Source organism: Pinus tabuliformis, chromosome 6 (assembly GCF_031772625.1).
Source record: "Pinus tabuliformis cultivar Carrire ecotype Pingquan chromosome 6, CPIR1, whole genome shotgun sequence".
NCBI classification, from domain to species: Eukaryota; Viridiplantae; Streptophyta; class Pinopsida; order Pinales; family Pinaceae; genus Pinus; species Pinus tabuliformis.
The window spans coordinates 1,598,258,298-1,598,273,311 of NC_142292.1; the positions used below are offsets into that span (position 1 = coordinate 1,598,258,298).

Sequence of the window (15,014 nt, forward strand, 5' to 3'; positions counted from 1 at the left end):
ATTTTCCCTGGATAGCATGGAACTTGATAAAGCTCCTGGCCCAGATGGGTTCCCTATCAGATTCTATCTATCCTGTTGGGCCACAATAAAAATGACTTGTTGAGAATGGTCAGGAAATCTCAATCTTGTGCCAAGATCGGAGGCGGCATCAACTCAACATTTCTTGCCTTGATCCCAAAAGAGAAAGGTGCATCCGATTTCAGCAAATTTAGGACAATCTCTTTGTGTAACTCTAGTTACAAGTTGATCACCAAAATTATAGCCAATCACCTAGGGAAGATTCTACCTTCCATTATCCCTGAAAACCAAGGAGGATTTATCAAAGGGAGAAAAATACTGGACAATATTGTGCTGGTGCAAGAAGCATTCCATTCAAGCTATCACCGAAAGGAGAAAGGTATGGTGATTAAGCTGGATCTAGCTAATGTCTTTGGTAGGGTGAGACATGATGTCCTATTTATTGTGATGACGAAAATGGGCTTCTCTTCAGCCATCATTAATTGGGTTAAAGCCTACATTGCCTCTCCTTGGATAGCGTTGCTGGTCAATGGTCAACCTTCAGATTTTTTCCAAGCCTCTAGGGGCCTTAGACAAGGTTGCCCCTTGTCCCCACTTCTTTATGCTATTCAAGCCACAATGCTCAGTTTCTAGCTCGAATATGGTCAACGGACTCAAACCCTCCCTGGCCTTCGTATGGCTAGCAATGTCAAAGACATAAACCATGCTCAATTTGCTAATGACACTTTATTGCTTGGTGGGGCAAGCATACACTCTGCAAGATACTTCAAGAACGAGCTGGATATTTATAGAGAGGTCTCGGGCAGCAAGATCAACTACCTAAAAAGCACAATCTATGGCTAGAACTGCTCGGTCAAGGAATTATCAGAAATTGCAAGGTTTCTTGATATGGAAGGATCTTGGGCCTAAGACTCTTTTAAATATCTGGGGATCCCAATATTCAAGGCCATTCCTAAAGTAGCCCACTAGATGCCCCTGCTGGACAAGCTTAAACTCAGAATCCATGCCTGGGGAGCCTCTTGGCTGAACAATGCTAGAAAGGTCATTCTGATGAAAGTTTTCCTGTCAAGTATGCCATTATATCAGCATTCCATCCTCTTTTCCCCTAAAACCTTCATAAACAAAATGGAAGCTCTTCTGAGGCATTTTCTATGGGAAGGGGGAAAACATAATGAAAGAAGGCTTCACCTAATTAAATGGGATACTATTAAAAAGCCATTTATGGAAGGAGATCTCCAAATGCGCGATCTAGCTGCCCAGAATCTGGCCTTGGGAGCCAAGCTGCTCTGGAACATTGTCTCTGGAAATTTAAGTTGGAGCAAGATGGTCCTATGGAAAAAATATTTTCATGGGCAGCGCCTTAGATGCTTGGACCAGCCACCTAGAACTTCCAAAGGTTCACTAGTTTTTAAACTCTGTCTCAAAGCCTTGGAGCACTTCAGCCATAATTTGTACTGGATCCCAGGCAATGAGCAAAAAATTAGAATCTGGGATGATCCAATTCTTGGTGATCAACCTTTGAATCAGATGGAAGATCTCGCCAATATCAAAGCCTGGCTACAGGCCCGCAATTTAAATACTCTCTAGGACATCTCCACCTGGTCAAAGGATGCTACCTGTCTATGGAACAGCTGGTACCTGGGGGAGATTCCTCAGTGGCTGAAGGTGAAGCCTTGATTTTGCTAGATAGGTTCCAAGGGAAATCCCCTTTAAGAGCTTCAGCTAAGTACAAACAAGGGTGGGGATCAAGTTCTGGTGCATATTCAGCTTCTGAATGTTGCAAGAGCTTGAAGGCCTTTCTGAATGTTCTTCCGGACCCTGCTCAATGGAAATTTATTTGGGCTTTCCCCTCTCTCCCCAAATTTGATTTCTTTTGCTGGACTTTAGCACACAACAACATCCTCACTAGAGATAATCTTCATAGGCGTGGTATGGAAGGTCCTTTCATGTGCACCCTTTGTATTTCGGATGATGAAACCGCTGACCATATGTTCTTAAAATGCCCCTTTGCTCTAGAAGTTTGGAAGGGTGTCCTGCTGCTAGATTCTGACAAAATAGAGCTCCCAGGGAACATCCCTAATCTTATTCAAAACTGGGTCACTTTATCTCCGTTCGATCTCTCCAAAAAACATCTTCTCAAAACTTGTTGGATGTGGATTCCCAAATTTGTTTGCTGGAATCTGTGGCTAGAAAGGAACAACAGAACATTCAGGAACGAAAGCGGAAATCCAACAAGAGTCATCAATTATAAAGTCAAAGCTTTTTTGGGGGAATCTCTAGCAGCCAATACTATCATCAAGAATGGAAAATAGCTGGACAGAGAGGAGGATCTCTGGTTGAAATGGCTGTTCCCAAATCAGAAGGATCGTTCCCCTACTCCTGCTATTTCCAACTCCAACTGGGAAATTCGGTTGGGAGAGCAGGAGTTCATTAAGTGGAGGTCGACTCTGAATGAACATTGTCTATTTTTTGACGGGGCCTCTAAAGGCAACCCTGGTATCACTGGAGGCGGAGGGGTTCTCCTAGGTCCTGATGGTTCCATTGTGATTCATTTTGCCTGGGGTCTGGGCAGGGAAACTAATAACAGAGTGGAGGCTCTAGCTCCGTGGCAGGGACTGAATCAAGCGATTAAAGGTAACTTCCTCTCCATATCTGTCTTCGGGGACTCCAAGCTCATTATCCAGGCGCTGAACTCTCATAAGAATCCTGCTAATATCCAATTATCCATCATCCTCAGGAAAATCAGGTTAATATTGCCAAAATTTCTCAAAATCCCTTTCTTTCATATCCCCAGGACGTTAAATTCCCAGGCGAACAAGGAAGCCAATCTAGGCTCTCTTCGAAGTAAAATATATCTTACAGTTAATCATGTTGACTCAATCTGCAATATCCCTTAAGTCCTGTGATTCTTGGGCCTCTCCTCCCTCTGGGTTCTACTCTGTTTCCAATCCTTGCCCATTTTTCTCCCTGATCCGAATCAGTTTCTTTTGAAAGACCTGTTGCTAATGTTCTTGGTTCCTTTGCCAACTTCTATGTGATGAATATGGGATCATGACCCCTTTCTCTGAATTCACTGAAAAAATTACCAGGCCAGTGGATTCGCCCGATTAATTGCAGGATTTTTTTCAAGACTTCACATCATAAAAACTAGCATGCTCCTTCCCCTATTTTCCATGTTGTTTCCCTTTGCATTTCGATGAAAGGGCACTGGGTGATCACCTTCAGCACCAAGGGGTAGAAGTAATCATGCTCAGTCAGCTTTAGATTGGATCTACAGGCTTCCAAAGGGGGGGATCTCCTCTCGCCCCCTAATCTGCCAAATTTCGGGTGATCATTCGTGACTCTCCTGTAACTGTAGCAAGTATTTATGTCACTATAGAAAAACTCTGCTCTGTGCTCTTAGCCAGAGCAGTAATGTAACAGCTTACGACTACTGTTTTGGTGCCGCTTAATAAAAACTATCTGTTTCTGTCTAAAAAAAAATTTTTTTTTTCAGCTGCAATACGTCCATCTGATTCACTTCAATCTCTTGTTCATCGGTATCATAATTAGCATCTATGGAAGCATCCATGAATTTTCCTTCATTCTGCAAAATGGTATTGATTTCATTATCATCCCAAAACACTTGCCAATACCTTAAATTATCCAAAACAGTAGGTTGGTGTTTGACATGAATTTCAAACTTGTTGCTGGAGTACATTGGGATCTTCAAATTGCTTGTAGTAGTGGCGAGTGAATCTGCAATAATTTTTTGAGTCCATGCTACAGCTGTCAAAGTATAATCAGGAAACATTCGCAAGATGTCTAGGACTACATTTCTGTAGGATCTCATCCGTGTATGCTTTGCTTGATATTCTCCCTTTACCTGTTTGATTACCAGCTCTAAATCTCCATAGACCGAAATCCTTTTTGCATTTAATTTCTTCAAAATTTTCAGACCTGCAATCAAAGCTTCATACTCCACTTCATTGTTAGAGCAGTCAAAAGCCAACTTGTAAGAACACACTCTAACATTGCTAGGAACTCTGTCAGGCTGGAAAGCAGGGCTCCAAATCCAAATTCCTATGCCAACACCATCCTTACCAACAGCTCCGTCAAAATCCATGCTCCAAAGACCTGCCTCTTCTTCTAGATGTTGAAATTTTGTTTCCTTCTCTACCTTACCTTGACTAATCTCTTCATTTTTCTATTGTTCAGTGACCTTTTGCTGCTGGTATGTGGACTGCTTAGAAGAACTTGTTAATTTCTTTCTTTCTTGATCAAGGGTTGCTCTAAAATTTTCTGAAATCTCTGGTACATCATCTACCTCTATTAACTGGCTATTTACATCATTCAAACCACTATCTGAGTATAGTACAAATGATTCTAAATCTGTATGTACAACATTTATTGGATGATTAAGTGGCTTCTCTTTGCTAGTGATCATGTATTTCATTTTCTTCTCCCTATATAGTTTTCTCAATTGGCCAAACACGAGAATGGTAGCATAAGAGAAATCAAGTTGTAAAGTTCCTTTAAGTTTTGCACCCCACGATCTGGACAAAAGCATACCAAACCATGGTGGAATGTCAGCAACAACCACATCCATCAAAACATTCTTGGCTGGGATTTGGTCTAAAGATACCACCAAGTCTTTGATAAGACCAATACAACGGACCCTACCAGAATCAAAAGAATACAGGTCATGATATTTTTGAGTAATGTCAATGCCCAATTTCTCCATAATGGCTTTTGGCATCAGATTATGAGAAGCTCCGGAGTCAAACATGGCATTATGGAGAACATACTTGTGTAATCTAAGGCTTATATAAAATGGAGGAACTTCACTATCTTCGGACTGACCTTCTAAGGCAGGGCCAAAAATGAGCTCAGGCTGATCATCTTCTACATTGACCATGTCTGATAAAGGATCTACTTGCAAAATTTGAGACACGTGGTTTCTATAACTGTTGTTCTTTACCAGCTCAGTCAAAGGAATTGAAACTTTTAATTTAGCAATTTCATTTTCTAAACTAAAAGCTGAAACTTTCTCTACCTCTTTGACAGGAAGGTCCTTCTTTTCTGCTCTTTCTTTTGCTGCACTTTGTTGATTGTTCTTCTCATTTGCAATGTTATTTGTTGATGGTCCTTTGCTAGAACTTGGATCAACAGGTTCTTTCCCTTTCTTCTGAATGCCTGAAGAATCATTTTTAGATTGTGCTTCCTTTCTTTTTTGAATTGGACTGACTGGTACATCCCTGCTTCTCAATGAATATTGCTTCTGTTGTGCTGTCAAGGCATTCATATATCCTCGCTGATAATCATCTGACTCATCCTCCAAAACTACCTCATTTGCTAGTATGTAATCTTCATCCCTTTGGGTGTCTGGAACCTCTGCATATTCTTCATATTCCGTCAGAAAATGGGCATACCATCCACGGTGAAGAAATGGTTTGCTTCAACCATCGGATCATCGTCATCTTCCTCATCCATTCCATGCACAGAGTTTTGTTGCAAAGGAGTTTTGACCTGTTGTTTTTGTGCTATTTGATATTGTGCCTTTTGTTCCCTCTGCTTAATCTGGAATTGGGGTTGTTGCTGTCCTCTGAAGTTTGGATTCCTGATTGGTGTTTTAGGTCTATCTGCAACAGTCAGCTGGTCAAACATCTTCTCAACTTTTCGGAGCAAAGTATCCATCTTAACATCTAAGGTAGATGCTTCTTCCTTTATAGTCACCTTCTTTTCAGATCTCATTCTCACTCTTTTGGCCAACAGATTTGCTTCTACACTTACAGTGTTCTTCTGCATATCTTCAAGTGTGGTAGGATATCTTTCTCGTAAATAATATGCCATATCAGCATCGAAACCATCTAGAAACTTGAGCAAAGCTAACCCCACTGGTGGTTTAATGTCAGCCGGAATATATATACTGCATTAAACCTTACACAATAATCTTGCACACTTTTACCCATATTCCTTTTGATATTTTCATACTCAAACAAAATTTGGAATGGGTTCTTCTTTACCTCCCATCGGTCTAGGAATTTTCTATGCAGAACTGGCAAAGTGGTGATAGAGGTTGTTGGTAAAGCTCTGAACCATTTTCGAACTTCACCTCCAAAGCTTTGGACAAATAATCTCATAGTCACATTTTCTACCTCTACCTCATGAAGGTCAAAGAATTCATTCATCCTATCAACATGTTGCTGCGTTTTAATGCTTTGAGTGGCATCAAAAAGAGGTATTTTACTTTGGTAATCAGCGGGCATATCATCAAGATTCTGAGGTAAGACAAGGGGTGCATACCGTGCAGCCATGACTCGAGGTGGGGGAGGTGGATTTAAAGCAAGATTTGTGGTACTTGATGTATTCAATGGAGTAGTAACAATAGGAGGATTAACAATCTGCAAAGATGAAAGAAATGGTTAGGGGATTGTTTGAGTTGCAGTAGATGTAAAAGAGGTATTTCAAAAATCAAAGGATGGCCTGTGTTTCACCCAAGTGTCTATGCTTGAAACAAGATTTTGTAACTGATCAAGAGCATGGATAATCTGTGATCCTGGTTTACTTTGGGTAAACAAATATTCAGTAGGGTTTCCAAGAGATATTCAAGAGTCAAAAACTATGTGATCAAGCAAACTCAAAGACTTACTTTGAAACAAACTTTGCTCAAAATTTATATCAAATTCAAGATCCTACAGAAAAACTAACCTGTCTGGGAGTGAGTAGAAGCGAGCAATATAAACTTCACTTGATTTTTCAGTCAATTTTTCTTCAGTAGCACCGAATTTCTCTATAGGTTTCCAATGTTTCTTTCCAATCTTGTGAGGATCATCGACAATGATTGGTGGATTTGTATCTGGATTGGATCTGGTGTACCTTCTCGAAGCCAATATTCTCAACTTTGAAGTTTTTCTATATTGTTTTACAACTTTTTATTTTAGCCTAGCAAATCCTAAAACTCATCATCCAAAGTTCAAGAATTTATATGAAAAATATTACCGGGGTGATTAGTCTTTTATCCCCAGTATGGTTGCCACTATCAGAGTCAGTCCTTTGGCCTTCCTTCAGTGATCAACATGGGCTCTTACTATGTCTGATTTTGTTAGATGTTTTTCACATGATATTCAATGTAAGACATGTCTTAAATGTGTTCATCAAGAGAAGCTCGGAAAAAGATTTCCAACAGTATATCACACTCCCTAAACCAGCTCCTGGATCAAATGATATGACCGAATGAATGATTGACTCAAAGATCTCCCCGTGCAGCAGAACAGTTTTGTGTATATATACTTACAATTTCTTATCTCACACAGAGGCTTCCTGCTGCATTGTTACCTGCTCTTCAAACATTCATCGACTTTCTCTCCATGTTTGAGAACAATGGTGGTAATGGCAGATTTCAAAGGAATTTATCTTCTTGGAAATGACAAATTTGGATCTACAGAAGCGGATGGAGATTCCAAGTTCTGCTTGGGCTCTGACAAATGTTGTTAATTTGGCATTAGGTTCTATCGAGAGCCCTAAACATTCTGGACAGCTTGTGGAGGGCTTATGTTGTAGAGAATATGTGTTCGCTCTTTCCTGTATTTTAGAGAATTTGATGCCATGGATTGAGAAAAAATGGCGATCAAAGTGGAAAGTAGATGAGGATGAGGAAGAATATGATGACCATAGTTCTAGTGTTCCCAAGCACCATTTTTTGAGTGGTACAGAAAATGGGGATGGATTTACTAAATTGACTTCATCACTCATCGAGTATTTGAGGCCAGTCCATCAACAGTGGCATCTGCACCAGCTTCTAGCTACAGTGAAAAAGGAGGGTTCTTCTGTGCATGAAGTATATCTGGGTCATGGGGGCTTAAAGACAAAATTGGAACTGCAAGATGTTGCCCAATTGTATTCATACCTGCTCGCTACCTTTTCTTCCTTGAATTCCTTTGGTGGACCTTTGCCTATTCTTAATTTATTAGCTTTCACTCAGGGATTTTTGTCACAGTTGTGGGAGTGGTTAGAGAGATTTCTTATTTTCAAGAAAGATGGATTTACAAGAGTTCAGAAGCAATTCCAGACCAGTCTAAGTATTGGTGAGAACCAAATTCATGATATAGTTGGTAGAAAGGAGGAAAGTTTGATCAGAAATGTAAGCAATAAATGGGCCTCTGCCTTTCTAAGAACGAAAGGGAAGTCTTCAAATGGAGATAGCAGTACTGATATGTGTAAAGATAACTCTCTTCAGCAATATACTGATAAAGATGATGCATGCACAGTATGGGACTTGGAACCTATGAAGAAGGGTCCTCAGGGCATTCCAAAAGATACTTCAACAATGTTACTTCTATTTTGTGCAACTTATGCCCACTTGCTTATGGTTCTTGATGATGAAGAATTCTATGAAAAACAGGCTCCTTTTACACTGGAACAACAAAGAACAATTGCGGCAATGCTTAATACAATGGTCTACAATGGCTTTTTGAATAATTCTGGGCATCATAACAATCCTTTGATGGATGCAGCTGTTAGGTGTTTGTACTTTTTATATGAAAGAGATTGTAGACGTAGTTTCTGCCCCCCATCTCTATGGCTTGCTCCTGCTGTCAAATATCATCCTCCAATTGCTGCAGCAGCTAGAGCACATGAAGCTGTGTCAACTTGCTTGAAGTTGGGAGACTCATCCGTGCCTTCAACGATGGGTTCTTTGGTCACAACTACTCCACATGTGTTTCCTTTTGAAGAAAGGGTACAGATGTTCCGTGAGTTTGTCAAAGCTGATAAATTGGCTTGAAGAATGACAGGGGAGGTTGTTGGACCTAGGCCAGGATCAATTGAGATAGCAGTGCGTCATGACCATATAGTGGAGGATGGATTTGCACAATTGAATTCCCCTGGGTCAAAATTGAAGTCCTGTGTTAATGTTTCATTTGTTAATGAGTGTGGCCTTCCAGAGGCAGGGTTGGATTACGGAGGTCTCTTTAAGGAATTTCTCACGGATTTGGCGAAGTCTGCTTTTGACCCTCGGTATGGACTTTTCCTGCAAACTTCAACAGATGAGAGACTGCTATTTCCACACCCATCAGCAAGAATCCTTGCAAATGGGGTGCAGATGATTGAGTTCCTCGACAGAATTGTTGGAAAAGATTTGTATGAGGGAATTTTACTAGATTACTGTTTCTCTCATGTTTTTGTCCAGAAACTGCTAGGCAGATATAGCTTCCTTGATGAGCTTTCTGGCCTTGATCCAGAATTGCATCAAAATCTTGTGTACCTGAAGCATTATGAAGGGGATGTTAGAGACCTTGCTTTGGATTTCACAGTAACAGAGGAGGTTTTTGGAAATCTAGTAGTTATTGAGCTTAGACCGGGTGGTGCTAATATGACTGTTACAAATGAAAATAGGTTACAGTATGTACATGCAATGGCAGACTATAAACTTAATCGGCAGATCCAGCCACTAATAAATGCATTCAATAGAGGATTATCAGATTTGATTTCACCATCGTGGCTGAGCTTATTTAATGCAAGGGAGTTCAATCAACTGCTTTCTGGGGGAGAGCATGACTTTGATGTTGATGACCTAAGAAACAACACTCGGTATACAGGTGGTTACTCTGAGAGTAGTCGAACTGTTAAATTATTTTGGGGAGGATAAGTTGCGGCCTAGTTTTGAAAGAAACCTTGCGTATTGGTTCCAAGGATTCTTGTTTGTTTTGTCATGTTTACGATGAGAGCCGAAGGCCCAACTTTGTGCCCTTGCATCCACAACACACACCAGGTCAAGAAATCGGAAGCTAAAGCCGATCTAGCTATGGCGTTGCGCTCCTGGCTGTGGTGCTGCACTTTTATCTGTGGCTTTGCACTTCTAGAGTGTAGCCCTATGTGCAGCGCTTACACCTGGGAAACAAACAGAAGCAAAGGTTGCATAGTTAGTTTTCTAAAAACAGTCATTATCATGATATCCAATTCTTATATTTCATTGCCAAATCTCCAAGCCGCTCATGCTGCATATTATAAGTCACAATACACAGGTCAAAGCCTAGCAACCGAGTCTAGTGCCAAGCCCATGAAAATGTTAAAAGAGGCACTAAAAAAATGTTGAATCCAAGTGTCTGATTGATTAAAATGACAGAGGATTTCATTCTATGGTGTTAAATATTTGATACAGGATTACATTATTAACAGGTGGAGGTCAGTTGTTTAATTACATGTCTGAGTGAAAGCGTAATTTTTGCTTGAAGGATTGAAAAACTAGAATGCACAGTGTTGGAGATAGCTGAAAACATAGGGGATAGTTCAATTTCTGAGGTGCTTGTGATGGAATTTTTGAGTTTATCTCCAGTCAAGAGGTGGTTGATATGGTTGACAAATTCAATGATCCTCACGATGCTGGTGCTGAAATTGTTAATGAATGGCTGGAGTATGACATTTGCAGTGATGACATTACAGTTATTGTTGTACAAGTTAATAGTTCGCAGAATTCTGGGTACAAATGGCAGTCAGAGAACATCCAAGGAGGAACGAGAACAACAGGTTGATCAAACAACTCCAGGATTGGTGCAGGAAGGTGCGAGGTGGCAGTCAAAGGGAAGATTTTGTGGAATATGGTTCCACACTTAAAGGAGCAGATACAGTGATATTAATCCACTTGGAAAACCTTCACATAATTTGGGTTTTCAAAAACTATTTCTCATGGTTCTCGAGATAGTTTGGGATTTTAGTTGCAAATTAGTTTATAATAGAGTTTTATGATAGGATTTTATTTTTAATTTTATTTTTTATTTTTTATTTCCTATGTTGAGGAAATAAAAATAGATTTGTAATTTAGTATATATAGGATTATTTTTAAAAGATAGAGGTTCGATTTTTGCAACAGGAAGAGGCATTTGGATTGTGTAAAATTTTATTGAATATCATTTTAATAAAGCAGTTTTTTCCCTTTAGACCTAGGATCCATCACGGTGTTAATGTCTAGTATGTTTTTCCTGTAATTCACTTACATATTTTGTTTTTCTACCTTGTTACAACATTATCTAAGAGATGTGTTAGGAATTCATCTGTATATGATGCTCCTTTCATGATGATTTTTTTGTTAGATGTAATGGTTGTCTTTCTAGAATTCATCCTCTGTTAGATGCTCTATTGAGCAACCTCGTGTTCCTCTTTCATCTAACACTGCTACTGTAGATCCATCCCATGTTTGATGCCTATAGGGCAGAAGGCTTTCTCTCCTATTCTTCTCACATTTGCAATATTTTATCCGGATAAACATTGCACTTACTTTGCCCTAAGTTTGCTGGAAGAAACTAGCCCCAAATCCATAGCTCAATAGTCCCTTCTCTTGCCGTCTTTGACCCAAAAACCTTTTAAACAAATCCCCGCACTCCATAGCTAGCCTAAAATTCATTTATTTGCAGCCACATCTTGTTGGTAAAGAGAGAGCCCTCTCTGGTCTGGCAAGGCTAGATTCCAGATCGAAATATTGGTCAGTGGTTACCTTGGAGTTGCCTCTTCTCAGCCTTGAGTTTCGTTCTGAGTGCTAACACATCTTAAAGAGGCAATGTGCCAAGCACTAGTCTTAGCTATGTTATACTTCACAAAAACTTTAATTGTGGAATGTGATGCTTCAGGAAATAGAATTGGTGTTGTTTTAATACAAGAAGGAAGACCCATTACTTTTGAAATCCATCCAATCAAAGGAAAGTATTGACAAAAACCTATTTATGAGAAGGAAATGTTGGCAATAATACATGCACTAAATCAATGGTGGCCTTACCTAATGGGAAGACACTTCAAGGTAAAAATAGATCATGATAGTCTTAAATAATTTTTGGAACAAATATTATCTTCAGAAGAGCATAAAAAATGGGTGACAAAAATGTTTGGTTATGACTTTGAAATCATCTACAAAAAGGGGAAGAAAAATGTTGTTGCAGATGCACTCTTAAGAAAGGATGAGGATGTGGAAGCATTGTTTTGTGCTATTTCTATTATCCAACCTGAGTGGATAACTGAAGCAAGGGATGAATGGAAGCATGATGAAGAGGTGTGGTCACTTTAGATACATTTAGCTGCAAAAATATTCTTTTGGAGTTGCACACATATCCCTTAGGAGGGCACTCAGGATCTTTAAAAACTTACCATTGGGTCAAAAAGGAATTTTTTTTGGGATGGACTTAAATATGATATTCAGAAGTTTGTGGAATTTTTTTTTTCCAACAAAATAAAGTTGAGACAATTAAGACCTCGGGTTTGTTAAAACTGTTATCCATTCCTAATCAGCATTGGGAGGAGGTATCAATGGATTTTATCAAGGTTTACCGAAGTCTGGAGGAAAAAGTTTCATCGTGGTGGTAGTTGATAGACATACCAAGTATGCATGCTTTTGTTCATTATCTCATCCTTATAAATCTAGTACAGTTGCTACTGCATTTATGGAAACAATTCAAAAGCTTCATGGAAATCCAAAGACTATAGTAAGTGACAGAGATCTCATTTTCAGTGGAAATTTTTGGATAGAATTATTTTCTTTTCTTGGTACTCAATTAGCTCATAGCTCATCTTATCATCCTCAATCTGATGGGAAAACTGAGATAGTGAAAACATGTTTGGAAGGATATCTTTGTTGCTTTGTATTTGATAAACAAACACAATGGGTCAAGTGGTTACCTCTAGTTGAATGGTGCTATAACACTTCCTTCCACACTACACCAAATATGACCCCATTTATGGCACTTTATGGATATCATCCACCATCCATCACATCATATTTAAGAGAAAATTATACGGTTCAAGAAGTGGAAGATCACATCAAACATCAAAAACAAGTTCTCCAACTCTTAAACGATAACCTCACTCTAGCACAGAATCAAATGAAACAACATGCATATCAACATTGTGGTGAAATAAGTTTTGATGTAGGTGATTGGGTATTTTTACGACTACAAGCACACAAACAAATGTCTCTCAAGCAAGCTAAGAAGGACAATAAATTATCACCCAAGTACTATGGTCCTTACAAGGTGTTGCAAAAGATTGGTACTATGGTATACAAATTGGAGCTGCCTGCATCTTCTCGAGTACACCCAATTTTCCATGTCTCTTGCTTAAAGAAGGTTATCAGTGACAAGCTTCTAATTCAAACAATGTTTCCAAATATTGATGAAGAAGGAAAAATCATATTTGATCCTGAAGCAGTCACGAAAACAAGAACTCGACAGCTACAAAATCGATCAATTTTAGAGCATCACATTAAGTGGAAGAACTTACCTGTTGAAGATTCCACATGGGAGGATGATAATTTTATACAAAAGCATCCATAACTACTCAAGTGCTGAGGAAAACACTTTTTTGAAGGAGAGGGTCATGTTAGGTCCCTATAATACTAGTGTATCCCCCTTATTGTTATTGTCAGGCCCATGTAGCCCCCATATTGTTGTGGTTGTGCCCTGTAGAAGCTCACTATTGTTATTGTTGTGCCCTTACATTTTTATTATCATGTAGGCTCTAATTATATTGTGATCCCTTAGACTCCTATACATAAAAAGGGGGTCTTGTCATTTGTATCATCCAAGAATTGTTCATTTATGTAATGTAAAGGAGGCTTCCACCTCGAAGAGGATAATTTTTAATTCATTAATCTATCTATTTGTGAGCTGGTTGAATAACATAAAAGAATGTAAGGCCAAGGTTCTAGTAATAAGTTATTACCTACTATTTTCCCTTGAATTCTAGTGTCAAAGGTGGCATTAACTCCTTCCTATTATAAATCCCAACAAAGATAATCCTACACCTCTTCCCTGCCAATACCATTGTACAATACATCATCTCCCATAACATATCAAGTTATGTTGGGGTGGCGATATGTATTTGTATTAAGATTTTGAAATGTTTATTACATATTTAATTTTGAGTATTATTTGGTGGGACATGCTCCATAAATTCACTATTCATTAGTAGGTGACAATAAGATCCTCTCATTGATACTTGTATATGTTGAAGGAACCTTGGTCGGCCGAAGGACACCGGAAACACAGTAGGAAGAAAACCAAGGTTTTGGACTACCGCTGAGACAGAGCTCCATGAAAGGACGCATAGGAGGGAGCTCCACTCCCTCCTATAAGCAACTTGTGGTTAATAGGGGAAAAAAACCAATGGAAAATGACAGAGAGCCTCCAGATGGAAAGGAGAGAAACAATGGAGAAGAAAAGGAGGGAACTAAGTCAAGGGAACACAATGATGCATTGGAAAATGAGGAAGGAATCAAGGAACAAAGAACTAAAGACAAATCTCACATGGGACCATGCAAACCCAAGGCGGCGGTTACTCCAAGAGTCATTTTAAATGATCTAGCCCTGTATGCGCACAGGGATCACATGCAAACTTATGCAATCATTTGTAAATTCATGGGGGTGTGGCCCACTAAAAAAGCTTTACAAACATGGATTAAATACCACTAGAAACCAAAAGGTAACATTGACCTACATCTTGGGTCCAAGGGATTTTTCACTGTAGTTTTTGCAAATATTGAAGATAAGGACAGAGTGTTTGAAGGAGGACCATACTTTTATGCTGCAGTTGGCCTCTATATGCGACCTTAGACCATGAAATTTGTTCCAGATCTGTCCTCAAATCTGTCTTCAGATCATCCATCTTAGCTTTCATGCCTTTTATCTTAGAATCCACGCCATTTATCTTAGCATCTGTTAGCTTTTGTGAGTGTGACATTTGTTGCACTTGTTCTTGTAATTTTGATATATCATGTAGCATTTCTTCCTCTTCTTCATGAGTCATGCTAGAGATTTCAGGTTCCTTACTAGGTATTTTCATTTTCTTTCCTTAGGGCATCAGTTACCGATAATAATGCTTTACTATGCCCTTTGAATTCCTTCAAACCAAGCTTATGCAAAAATAAAAAATAAAAACTACACATCTTTTTTTACTTTGTAGAAGCCTGATATTGAATCTGATGTATCTCTGTAATTTCAAATCATCCAGTTCTGAAATTTTGACCTGTAGTAGCC

The 15,014-nt window shown here is 39.2% G+C and overlaps 1 pseudogene; it reads left to right on the forward strand.

Moving 5' to 3' along the window:
• Positions 1-6,312: 6,312 nt before the first annotated feature.
• On the forward strand, positions 6,313-9,646 carry LOC149264960 (E3 ubiquitin-protein ligase UPL7 pseudogene; annotated as a pseudogene).
• Positions 9,647-15,014: the final 5,368 nt, after the last annotated feature.